Here is a 14,150-nt window from a genome sequence, read left to right as displayed (position 1 = left end):
GAAGCAGTGGTCATTTGAATCACCTGCTGAAGTAGTGAATCACCGAAGTATCAATGAACCCTGTTAATGATTTGAAGCCTCAATTAAACAATGAATCCCGTGAATGATTTTAAGATTTATATATATATATATATATTTCTATAATTAATCTCCCTCAATTTCACATAATAGTAGCCAGCATATGAATATATATTTTTTAATTTAACAAAGATTATATATATAATTTTAAATGCATCTTACATTACTTTGTGGATACGAACCCTGACCTCTGAATTGAGAAGTCTACTACTTCATCCCACTAGGCTCCAAGCCACTATGGATCCCACGGTCGTAGTGCAAACATCAACAATATATGATTTTATTTTATTGCTGCTTTAAATATAAGGTAATGGTGTTTTCAATACTACAGCAATTTGATATTTATACTGTTACATTTATTTTGTTGATGTATCACAATGAAATAACATTGATTTCAAGACTTCTTTGACAAGGTTTGACAAAACATTTTATTAACAATTCTTTCTGGAAAACTTCTTAAGTAATCATTACATTTATTTGTATAATAATTAAACTAATAATAATTAATCTCCCTCAATTTCACATAATAGTAGCCAGCATATGAATATATGTTTTTTAATTTAAGAATGATTAATTGAAAATTATTTAAAATGTAATTTGACAAACAGTACTTTCTTCCTTCCAGTTCTACATGTCAGTGAAGCATTATTGATTCGAAGTAAAACGTTCTATTGGTGGTTTGTGTCTTCTTTTGTAAATATACCATCAAAATGTTTCGATAGTGTACCTACGACATCGTCAGCAAGATTTTACTCCATGAGCATGTGTGACTGAATACCACGAGCGTCTGGAACTTCAGAGGCTCTGTAGAACAGCTGGCTTTTGTGTCACGTGCTGTACTGCTTCATGTGAACCAACTGAACCTTTGATTCACAGCACTGTTTGCTTCAAATGGTTCGAGACAGGTCGAAGCGGGTGAGGCTTTCTACCCATTGCTAGTTATATGTTGTATGTGTTTCGTGACCGATAAAACAGTTTAGCTGTCCGGTTTAGTTAAGGAAAACCAGCGAGGGAATTGCCCAGCCTGGTAAATTTAAAAGGAGTGGTTCTATTGGGAAAACGGCTTAGCCGTCCCAGCCCTTTAGTTAGATTAAAACCCAAGTTTAATTCGTGCTCCCAATTGGCGTTAGGATTTTATTTTGTTTGATTTTTGTGTGAATAACAAAAGTGCGCAGGAAAGCTCTAAAATACAGTTACTGTGTCTGGGTCATCTATTTAAAGGGTGCCATCCCAGTCTTGGCTGGGGGCTATAGCTATAACTTTTAACATTTTCCTGCACACTTTTATTATTCACACAAAACCTATACTCTACAAGTATAACCACACATCAATTACCCTTGTTACCAGCTCCATGACAGTCCTCCCCCTAATCAAGTTCCCTTTGTAGCACTGATTATCTAATTTGGTAACAGCTACATTCTCACATGTATTTGTCAAGGATAGGAATTAACCCCATCCCTGCCAACCACCACCAAAACACATAACCCCAACACTTTATCTACAAGCAGGCTCTGCCCTGCCACAGTGTTCATTTGCTTTTACTACTGTACTGTATAGATGTACTGTACCGATTTATGTTTTTGTTCATAATATATGTGTAGCCTACCCAAAACACACTGGTGTTCTTTCTGCAAAATTATTTATATATTTAAAATACACTGCACTATAAATGTAAGGGAGTGTGTGTGTGTGATTTTATTGTATTTTTTTAAACCCAATATATTTAAACTAGTATATTGCGGCTCTTTCGATTAATATATTTTCTCTTAGTACATATTACAAAATGTATACTTTGCTAAATGTCGCAATGAAAATGCAGATTGCGGTATGTTTGTGCTGCGACTGGCCCATCTTAGTAACCTACCCCTCTGTCTTTTCTAATTCTCATTGAAAAACACAAAGTGTATTTAGGTTTGGGGAAATATTTAAAATTTTATATTAGAAGAAAGGGTTTTGGGAACATGCAATAAACAAAGCAAATGTAGTGTAGTATTTATAATAATTGAATACATATATAATCTGTGATGCGTGAATAGAATTAAACTATATATATATATATATATATATATATATATATATATATATATATATATATATATATATAACCATTGGCATGAACATATAACTTAATTAAATGTTTTTTTTTTTTTTTTTTATTTGTCGGAAATTACAGTGAACACTTGTTTATGCATGTCTGCAAAACTACCTTGTTGGTGATGTGGGCTTTGTCAGTTTAATAATACCCTATGTGTCTGCTAATGGCATCATAATGACATGTAAAAGATAGGTAAATGCTACCAGAGTTAATGATGTTGTATTGTTGTGTATACAATGACTCACACAAACATCCTATTTAAACAAAATGTAAAGAATATTAATTAACTCTTCTTCAGTCGTTAGTCAGACGAGGAGGTTATATAGACAACTGGACACCAAACAGCAATGCTGAATAGATAGAGTTGCCACAGCCGTACATTAGCCTGTAGGGGGTGTTTGAGTGGGTAATGTGTATATTTAAGTATGGAGAAAAGCTCCCCTTATGGGGGGGTCATGTGGTAACCAAATGTCAGTGTTCCGTGACTAATATTGTTAATTCCACCATTGTAGCTAAAGCCCCAGTAACTTCATGTCCAATAAGCTATGTAAGTACTCACTGCATTACCTTTTAAATGATACTAAAAACTTTACATTTTGTTAAAGTTTCCAAAAAGTTTTTTTTTTAAGCATCCACTTTAACAAGTAATTACAGTAGGTTTATTTCCAACACTCCAGAAATAAAAACAGTCTGATAATAATGAAATTAATTATGTGTCTTAACAGTCCAGGACAGAAAGTGAAGGTGGAAATGTAATTATCCACACAGACGCAGACACTGGGAGATTATTTATAATATGCAAGCTGATTTTTTTCCTACATGACTCTAATCTTTCTCATTCTATTTGCTATTATCACTTGCCATTTTACCACAACACGAGCAATATTCAATAATATGTACTCAGATTTGTGTGAGCCTCCGTTGGCAGAAGATCAATAGAATGCAACAGAAGCGATGCAATGAATGAACATGGCAGGATTATGCCTAAAAACAGACAGTATTTTCAGATTGTCGACTGAATAATACACGTGATGACTTTATTGTCTAACTCATAAAACCACCGTCGGGGTAAATATACATAAGGTCCTGTTTTATGTGCAGTTATTTTTAGGCTCGGCTCACCGCTACCACCCCTGCACTGACTCAGGAGCAGCGAAGACGAACACACGCTGTCCTCTGAAGCAATTGCTGTTAGCCACCTGCTTCTTTACACACTGCAGACTCACCATGAAGCCACCTCGAACTGGCAATGTCCAAGCTATAGGGCGCATCCTGCCCCCCACGCGGAGCGCTTTTACCGGATTCGCCACTCAGAAGCCCCAATTCTTATAATGTTAACAGAACTGAAGGTTTATTTTGTGGTAGTATAGCTTCTTAAAATCAAACCATTGTGAGAAAAAGCCAAAAAAAAAAAAAAAAAAAAAAAAGCCAGAATTACCCATTTGATTATGTAATATTGTTAAGGAAGAGGTTGTGGCGATAATGCAGAGAAATTGTTTGGAGAAAACAATGTTCAATAAAACAGAGAAAACAGAATTTGGGCAGCGGTAACAGAAAATGTCCATGATCGGTTGTAAAGCGAAGCATCTTGGATTGTCAAAATAAATAGCAGGATGAAAGATATAATGTTGGAACAGAAGCACCTCTCCATAGAGAAGCTGTTGGCACCAGTGGTGGCTATTCCACTTGTGGTTTAACACAAGAGTTACATTAGGCAGGATATCAAGCCATATCTAAAATCACTTTGGACAGACATTTAGATATTAAAAAACAAGTTTCCTGAAAACAAACAAACAAATAGTCCAATTATTTCACCCTGAACTTCCCATCAATATAAGATGCCACTTTTTTATATGCTTGTCTTGCATTGTTAATGTGACTTAGGGACAGCTTGAAAATGGGTTTTGTCTTAAATTATTAATCGTTTACCAGTTAAGAGTTATGAGTTTCTAAATGTGCAGAAAGCTTATTAAAATGAGACTTCCCAGCAGCTTACTTCGGTTGCCCATAAAATATTGATTATATATACAATACATTGGGCAGCATGAGAAAGGCATATCAATGTAATCTACCTTCAATTAATACCATCATTAATATTTAATCTTTAAGCTTTGTAGGACAGTCAAGCCCACAGAAACATTCCAAGCTACATACTGTTCTCAATACTAATATAATATACTGTAGTTCACATTTAAGACCAGCTGCCTTTTCATTTCAGCTGTATCTGTGTAGAGAGAATCAGCCAATGAAAGCTCCGTTTTCAGAACAGGTGATAAAGGATCTCTTCTTGCAAGGGGGTTCGGCATTCTACCATATTTTACAGCTAGACCAGTTACTTGACAATGTTCTATTGTCCATTCCTTTGTATCATAGTAGCCATAGATAACAGAAAGTTGTAGTTTAGTAGATTACAATTTGGAACAAGATGGTTACAAACCATTAATAATATTACTTTATTGTTATCGTAATGGTTAATTAAAGTTCAACTAAGAAAATCTTAAGACTATGCAGCTGACTTTTAAGCCATAGCCATACTCAACGGTTTTAGTACCAGTATGTATTAGGCATCCTTCTGTTGAGCACTGCATTGTAGGATTAAGAGTATATTCTACCCCATAAAATTTATCCTATCTCATTTTAAAGAAGATCCAGGGAAATTAGACCACTTGCTTGCAAGCACTGTCATGTTCATGCATATGTTTGGCTGAACTGATCAGTTCAGACTGTGTTACGGTCTCTGAGTAGTCTCCTTTCAGAAATTGTAAAATTCCTTTCCGACAAAAATTGTGCCAATTATGATTTAGAGTAAATGGAGACTCCTGTCATGTAAGCTGCTTCTGGCTATGGGAAGAACAAGGGTTGCATCTATTTAAAGAAATAAAATGGAAAGATAATTAAACATTTCCTGTAATGTGTTTTCAGTCTTGTTCATGATCACAAAGGTCCCTAACTATGCATAAACACTATTTTTTTTCAGTTCAAGAATTACCCATGTGAAATAATTGCCTTTTTGTTTTAATTCAGGTTGAGAAAAAAGTTTACAAATATAACAGACTGCGAAGGGGCAGATAATCAGGATGAAGATTTGAAAGCTGCCCTGGCAGTCAGAGATAATTTGGATACTACATACAACCGCCTACAGTTTAATTATTTTAAGTCTCTCTTGCAGAGAGCTGTTTTACTATATATATATATATATATATATATATATATATATATATATATATATATATATATATATATATATCCAAAGCACTGCAATCTGCCAAAGATCTGAGGCTGCAGAAACTAACTCAAAACCATGACTTCTTAAACTCTAAATCCTACATTAACTTCATGTAATAGGCATTTGATGAAAATTAGCATAATTTACAATAAACATAACCTGGTTTTAAATGCAGACATCAAAATCTGAGCTTGATTAGCAGGTCTAATACTGAATGTAATGTCTCTTTTTGATTCAATGAACAATACACCTCTAGTAGTTAATTTTGCTAAACATTTTTTTTTTTTTTCAAAGGAAAGGTTTTTTTTTTTTCTAGGTTAGATTCATGTATCTAATTACACAGGATAGGCCTAATTAGGAAATAATGGCACACAAAAAGACAAACATAGTTAAACAGCAGCCAGTTTGATGTGCATTAGTGTCTAAATAAACATGTTTTTTGTTGACTAATACTAGTACTAGGATAAGTTTAAAATTTAAACCAAATGTGGATTTGACTTGCTGAAGCAGTAATAGAAAGTCACGTGCAGCTAGTGATTTTTACCATGTTGTATAAACAATATATGCTAAAAGGTGGGTAGGAGGATTCTCTTATATTCTCTTATAGGATTCTCAAATAAGAGCTCAACTACCTTTGGATCTTGCTCTGGCAATACTATAGAAGTGACCTATTTTATTAAAATGTTTAAAATGTAAGCTGAAAAAACTATTTTATTTCCCTTAAAGAATAATCGGGTACTGTCAACTCAGTGTTCCTTTGAGATAGTGAAAAAAAAAGATGTTTGAGGTAATGAAGAGGTTGTTGGGCCTTAAATCATTCCTGACAGATTGTTTGCTTGCTCTCTCATAAAACATTTTTATATGTGGCGAGAGGTGGACATCCAAGATAGAAACACAAGTCATCTAATAAGAGAGTTGATAGCTCAGTAAGTATTCTTGCCTCCAGGTATAAAAGTCATAGGGTTGACCTGAGCACATTGCAAGCTTTATACCAGCACCTCAGCTCTGTGTGGGCACTTTGATGAGCTCTCTTTGGATGAGGTCTAATGGAGATCCAATCTGTTTTGCAGATAATGATGTGGAGACTGGGCAATTGAATATTATTGGTGATTGTTAAAATGTGCATAACATTTATATATAACTTCTCTTTTAGAAAAGTATATTTTAATGATCTAAATAGAGGTGAATTTTAATACTGCCACCCTACAACTTGTAATGTTATATTTTGAATCTATTTAATGATGTTAAATGTGCAAATTCATATAAGCTCCCACAGGATGCTTAAATATATTATCGTTTTGATTGGATTAAAAAGTTTACTGGTAAAAGTTTTTCTTTAAAAAAACATGAAGTACCATTTATTTGTGTTCCATTATATATATATATATATATATATATATATATATATATATATATATATATATATATATATATATATAAAAGAGGAAAAATAGGACATTTCTACAGTAAAAGTATTAACCACTGAGATTATTCCAAACTTAATTCCAAATTCATGATTCCAAAAATGACATTTAAATTAAAGGCAGACATATTTCCCCTGAATGGCTGGTAAAGCCCACTATATCCTACACAGGTGCTCTTGCATTAGTTAAAGTAAAACAGAGCCCACTGCCAGAATCAGTTTCAGCCACAAGGATGATCGTTTATAAATTGCACATCTGATGACTCCTTCAAATACATGGTAGTAGGTTTTAATAAACAAAAAGGAGCTCTCCTAAAAACATTGTTGTAGAGGCTCAGCACGGCAGCAAATTCAGAAGGTCTCTGTGTGTCGACCAGATGTTGACTCTACCATTAAACAAACACCAGATACCACTGACAGCTGAGCAGACAAGCCGCAGCTAAAGCCCAGCAGGCTTCTGGGCCTGTTTGCTTTCTGCCTTTTGGCAATGCAGCCACCCTGCGGTAAATAGCATTCTGGGATGTATTTTTATCTTCACAGATGAACACCTATTTGCCTACTTCATGTTCTGAATAAAAAAACAATGTCTTTCCATTAAATTAGGTATTGGTTGCTCCTTCTTGGCATCTTTGTGAACTACATGTAATTAGATTGAACAGCATCCACCATTTCTGAGTTATTGGTTTGGGAGTAAGTACCCAGCAATACATAGAAAGAGGATCCTTTTATGCCATAATATTACAAGCTATTGTCACTTGAATACTAATAAGGAATGTGTCGGCCAGGTTTACAGATTGTAAGGACCATTATGAACAGCTCAGTTCCAACCTAATTGTAACTGCTGGGACAAAGAAACGAAATGCACAATACCAACAATAAGGAGACAGCTCTTCTTTCTATTCAAGCTGAAATCATGTTCATGCCTGAAGATCGTAGAGCAATTCATTTTTATTAGATTATATATCAGAAATAAGGTTTCTAAAGTACAATATATCGGTGGTAATGATACATTTTTACAAGAGTTGCTTTGAAAGTAAATTTTTGGTCTGCAGTAGAACCTTCTGAACACAAGTCTTGCCTGAAGCATCTTGCATATTCACAACATAAAATTCTACAATCGTCAAACTGCAGATATTGCTGTTAGGTACTGATTTAAAATAAATTATTTAAAAAAAACAAAAAACAAAAACAAAAACAAAAAAAGTATTTGCTTTCTTTTCAAAAAATTAGGTTAGCATCCAGTAGAGTTGTCAATTAAATGCTATTATGCTATTACTATTAGGTCAATAGTGATTGAAGGTTATTCACATTTTCACTTGTTTGGGCCCTATGTGAAAGGAATTCAGGGTTACTATTATTCCACATTGACATAAACAATTAGGATTGAGTTGACAGTTTCTCAGAGATATCAATGACTTGATTGGTTCAGAATTGACCTTTCTGTGCCTCTCCAAGCCAAGCTTGAGACCCATTGTTGCTATACATCATCTCTGCACATAAACAGTCACCAACCCAATCAAAAATCTATACTAACCAATACTGTTACAGCCTGTCCAAATAATATCAAATTACTTTAACATAACCAAGATTAACTATGATACACATGAGGTATATGGGAGTATAGCTACTGGACAATGTCATAGAACATGCTTCCTAATGATATGTAGTCAATTATCAAACAACCAGGACCTCTTTTGGCCTTTCTTATGCTGCACAATACAAAACCATACACGCTATGTATTAACTTTCAGTATATGTTAACTTCACTGTATGGATTATTAGATACCTTGCAAGCAACAATGGTTTTATTACTAGAAGCTCACATATGTATGTTGAGTAAAACTGAATACCCTAAAGGTGAAAATTCCCAGACAGAATCTTCTGTTTCCTGATTATGAAAACCCTCAGCATCAGGCTTTTTCTAAATATAACCAACCTGCATCTTTAATAAATAAAAAAAAGTAAAAGTGAAGAATAATTGACAGGAACGAAATTGGCAGGCTTGAAATAAGGACCAGCGATTTTTTAAGAATATAAGAAGATTTATGAACAAGAGGAGGTCATTAGGCTCATTCCTACTAGTTGATTGACCTCAAAACCTTGTCAGGTTGTGTCTTAAAGCATCCAAGCTATTCAGTCTTAGCAATTAATAACTAATTAACCTACTCTACACCCTCATCACTCTGCATAAAAAAAACATGAAAACTGCCCCAAGTCAATCTCTGCTTAATTTCCAAATATGGCCCCTGGTCAGAATGATCAGAAATAAAAAAGAAAAATGGATCGATAAATGAAAAGAGTTATAGTAAAGGATATTTTAACATTTGAAAGCTTAACAAATATTTAAACTTTGAGCAGCCTTTTGTTTGTAGCAACAAAGGTGCTTTTTGTGAGTATACCATTTTTGGCAGTTTCAAAATCGGAACAGAGCCAAACCGGTAACATAATTAGAAATACTGTTTGAAATTCAGGTCTTGTGCTTGCTTAAACATCATTAGTGCTGTTGTTACATGACATCTCCTGAGTTCCTAGTGAAAGCTAATGAAGTGTGAGGAGAGCCAGGATGCATGACAATAAATGAGAGGGTAGTGCTTATATAAATCAAGGGTATTTTTTCTTAAAGGTTAAAATTTGGCTTGAGGAGATGCCACATCTTTTTCAGCAGGGTAATTTTCAAAATGGATCTGTTCATGTGGACTCACTTGATAAAAAAAAAAAAAAAAAAAAAAAACGTGCTCAAAAGCTTGTGTGAGAAAATCAATTTAAATTAATTTCCGCCTAAGGTATACGCTCTATTACTTAAGCAACTGCAGATTAAATAGATTCATTACCTGAGAGCTTGGCTAAAAAACAAAGTACATAATTGCTTTCATCATGCTGATGACTGTCAGAGTAATTTACTGGCCCATCTACCACAAAAATATAGCCTTTGAATTAGGAGCACATGCATTTCATCCAATCATGTCACAGCCTATAAAAACAGCCCATAAAAACCCTTAAAGAAAGATGGCCACCTGTTTAAAAATAATAGAAGTACAGTATAACTTGTATGGGAAAAAATGACAAACAAACATAAGGAATTTAAGGCACCAATGGACTCAAAGTCACATGTGACAAGAAGATCAAACCAAATTGAAACCAAGCATGGAGTTATTTTCAAAGTTGACTGCATAGAAAAATAATATGGTTAAATGTATTCTTATTCCACATTATCTGAGGGTTTTACATTGAAGTATGCATGTATTTATCATTGGTATCAGAGTCTCATATACAAGGGGGTCCTGAAAAAATACAGCTGGCAGCACCCACATTCTGATACAGCATTATTAATGTTATATTAGGGCTGCAAGTTTATTTCTATACAATGAAATCACAGGTCTGATATAGTAATATATCATTTTGAAAATGGGTGCTCCACTAGCCATACAGTACATATATATTGTAGTTTGGAAGTAATGGAAGTAGTGCTATGGCAGGGTCCTCAACCTTCCTCACACGAAACACAACTATAATGAACAAGTTATGATGAGAGCTGTACACCCTCAGAAGATATATACGTTATTGAATTCACAAATTCACTGAAAAGAAGCCTCACTGACATATCTGCCTTAGTTTCTTAGAAATAACAGTGAGAAGAGGAAACGGTGTGACGTTCAAAGTTTAAAATAATAACAATCATCTTTGTCACGTCTATGCATAGCCTTCTGATTTACAAACATTTCACGGACATGGAAATTTCACTTTACTGTTAGTAATAGTCTATTAAACTGCATTCACATGTTTCAGAAATGGGATTTACACTGTACCATCTTATACAATCATTTTGGGTTCATAACATGAAGGCTAGACAAATAATGTAATGCAAGACATTTTAAGGGATTACTTTGATATCAAAGGAAACCTACTCTGAATTTCATGTTCTGTAACTGCTGTGTCCATTACACAGAGTGAAGATACAGAAAGTATAGCATTCACTCCTCAGACCATTTTCTTTTTAATCCTCACCCTTTATTTCACCCTTCTTTTGAGTTTCAATTGTTTTCTATCATATTTATTTACTTATTTATTTATTAGCACCACAGTTTTCTTTCTTTTTGCTTTAACTTTGTAATACTCTAACCACATATAAACAGGTTAAATTGTGCTCCCTAGGGACTGTACAAATAGATACTTAATGATTCTAGTCACACCATCCCACAATGAGATCTTTATCTACTGTTAGAAACAGTGGTTGGCAGGGGCTGTATGTTTCAAAAAAGAGAAAAATAGAAATAAACGGTGTCCCTGTTGGCTTTTATTCTTGTCAGCTGCCTTGGTTACTGTGTGGGCTGCCAACAGACAGATTCCTTTCTCTAATTTCAGTGTGAAACAGCCTATTCTGTTCCCAAGTGTATGGAATCTGATTAATGCACAGATAGCTTTTATAAGTACACATTGATCAGTCATAATTACAGCTGAAAGCAACCAAAGACAAGTGAAACCTTTTCTTTAAAATCTACTACAGCTACTTATCAACTTTGTATAACTTGCATAGTGATAGCTATTGTTAAAGCACAATGTCTAGTTCCACTTCAGTCAATACATTTCCTGGCAGCATTTAATTTAATACTGTATGAACACAGTTTAGAATTCAACAAAAGTGTTCCAATATTTATAACAAACTACTTTTTTTTTTTTTTTTTTTTTTTTTTAAACACCCAAAATAACAATTTAATGGTTTACTACCTTTTACAAGACTATCCTTTTATTATCGGACACTATATTTGATAATAAATATGTAGAGATATACATTCTAATGCAGTGCATGTTAAAAATGTGACAAATTAACGATTAAATGGCCACTCTGCATTTATGTGTATGTGTGTGTTTTCAGTAAATTGTAAAGCTTCACTGATATTATTGCTAATTTATAAAAACAATTGCATGCAAAATATGCTTATAGTCTGCTGCCCTGATACATTACACATTACAATTGTAGAACAGTTGTTATACCACCCTAGTGCATTTAATGATCTGGTTACCTTAGTGCCTTCTGCCTTTTCCTTGTTAGTTTTGACACCTAAGAAGTTCAGTTCACTCCTCTCCCGACACCTCCAGATTCCAATGTAAGCTTGCTGCTCAGTGAATTCAAACAAAATTCAAGTATTCTTTCAAATGAAAAACACCTCGTCAGCTCCTGCAATAAAATAAAATAAACAAACAAAAGAAAAACAAGTGAAATGAGCAGGACAAAGTTTTCACTGTTGAAACAGTATTGCTTAACAAGAGAAGAAGTCCTTTCTTTAGTTCCTCCTTCCCTCAAACTGACTGCACTGTGTGCCTGTGGCACTGGTACTCATTCCTCACCTCATGAATATTCTGACAAGGCAAATGCAGCTGAAGTAAATTGAATTAGCCTATTGGCTCCAGGAATTGCCCTCCCTCTCCCCAGGGAGCTGTCAAAACTCACTCCAGATAAAAGGTGTTGCATCCAAGAAGCCCCCACCCCCACTTTATCCCCGAAATAAGACAGTGGTCTTGCTGTATATCTGAGAAATGCCTAGAGATTCCTTTCCTTCATTGCATTCTTGGCAAACTGTGGGCCAAGGGAAACAATCTATACATCTGTTAATAACTTTGTTGTTATGTGAGATGGGTGTTAGGCTCAGTTTTATTATATCGTGCTCAAGGACAATGAACACTCTTGTGTAATTATCCCAATCTATTGAACAGTATTTGTGAATAAAATACAATACACATGTATAATTTTGTGCTAAGTAGACAGTTTACAGATTATTTTTAAATAGATGTGTCACAGAGACGGCCGAAGTGGGCGGCGTCAGAACCAGGAAAGGTAATGAAATATACAAAACACAGGACGGATGAAATGAAATGATGAAGACGCCTGTTGGCGCCGGTTTATTACAAAATAAAAGGTTTAACAAACACGAAAAACACAGGACACGGCACTCTACGCCAAAATAAATAGACAAACAAAAACAGACTACTGCTACTAATTTCCTCCGTCTCCAATCCCGTTCTCCGCTCACCGAACACCCAACCACCAGTATGTGCCAACGTGCATCTATATATACTATTGTGCTGGGATTCAATTACCAATTAATTATTCACTTGAATCCCAGCACGTGAATTAATAAAGTGCAATTCCCCGTGCTCACATATTACTACATTTTACTTGCACGTGAAGTGCTGTGCAATCCTCGTGCCTAAATACACATATACATTTTTAAACACTCGTGTTACACAGACCCGTTTATATCCCGTGTACCAATGTCTATACACCAACATTTAAACACACCACACGCAACACATAACAGATAATATACACAGGGGCGGGCACTTTGTTACAAGATGATATACTAATTCCTCTATATTTACATTTATCTTTTCTAAAATACAACCATACTTTAAAAGTAAAACACAGTTGGTTTAAATCATTACATTTAGCTTATATTTAAAAGTTATTATAGTTCCAATTTGTGTCATAACAAATACTTCCACGTTTAGAATCTTTGGTGTTGCTATGTGCAGTGTGGTATGTAAAACAATAGGCCAGATTTTCATGACAAAATGTAATTTGCAAAGATAAAATCCTAGTCGGAAGCAATTTTAAGGGCTCACTTGTGTGCCAAGGTGTTTGCTACTGACTTTGATACATATGTCTCCACAGAAGCAAGTGAAAAGAGGCATTTACTGAAAATAATTGTATAATGGTATACAGTCCCATAGAGATAATTGAGTTGCAGGAAGGAACAGCTAAATTATCATTGTTCTGCTCGTTGTACTGTATCTCATTCCAATTCTTTTATTTTTTGTGTAAATTTGTCTTTGCTTTTGCATTTGTGATAAATATATTACAAATTACTGTTCATATGATTAGGGTTCAAATTAAGGGTGTTTATATAAATATGTGTGGTTTATTATGAATTGGATGTAACTTTGTTGGAAGTTAAAACTTTAATATATTTTGAATTCCTGTCACTTGTTATAAAGTACTTCTTAAGTAGCAATGGTATTGGTACAGTTGGGGGTTGGTGGAAATGGATCCAGCAGGTGATTGATATAATTGTTTATGGCTCATCTACGGTGAGAAAGTTTACACTTTTGATTTTCCAAGGTTTGTAAATCACACCTAAACTAAATCACTGTTGTTGTTATTTTTTTCTGTTAACAACCTTTCCCAATTCTTGACAGCAGCTTCAAACATTATTCTTTGTTAATAATGCATTTCAATCAACATTTTTAACGTGTTAGTAAGCTAGTTGATAACAGTCAATACTAATTAGTGAAGAAAATGTCCCCTTAAAATAAAGTGTGACCCATAGATC

General features: G+C 34.3%; 1 protein-coding gene across 1 annotated transcript in view; it reads right to left on the bottom strand.

Moving 5' to 3' along the window:
* The window catches only part of LOC121312749 (cadherin-20-like), a 44,676-nt gene extending 32,567 nt beyond the window's left edge, over positions 1-12,109 (bottom strand). Inside the window, exon 1 of the mRNA XM_041244479.1 lies at positions 11,844-12,109. The gene's annotated coding sequence lies outside the window, so the exon portion shown is untranslated. The remainder of the gene's footprint in view (positions 1-11,843) is intronic.
* Positions 12,110-14,150: the final 2,041 nt, after the last annotated feature.

Source organism: Polyodon spathula, chromosome 3, assembly GCF_017654505.1.
Source record: "Polyodon spathula isolate WHYD16114869_AA chromosome 3, ASM1765450v1, whole genome shotgun sequence".
Lineage (NCBI taxonomy): Eukaryota > Metazoa > Chordata > Actinopteri > Acipenseriformes > Polyodontidae > Polyodon > Polyodon spathula.
The sequence above is the reverse complement of the archived record's forward strand: the minus strand, read 5'-3'. Positions and strand labels throughout refer to the sequence as shown.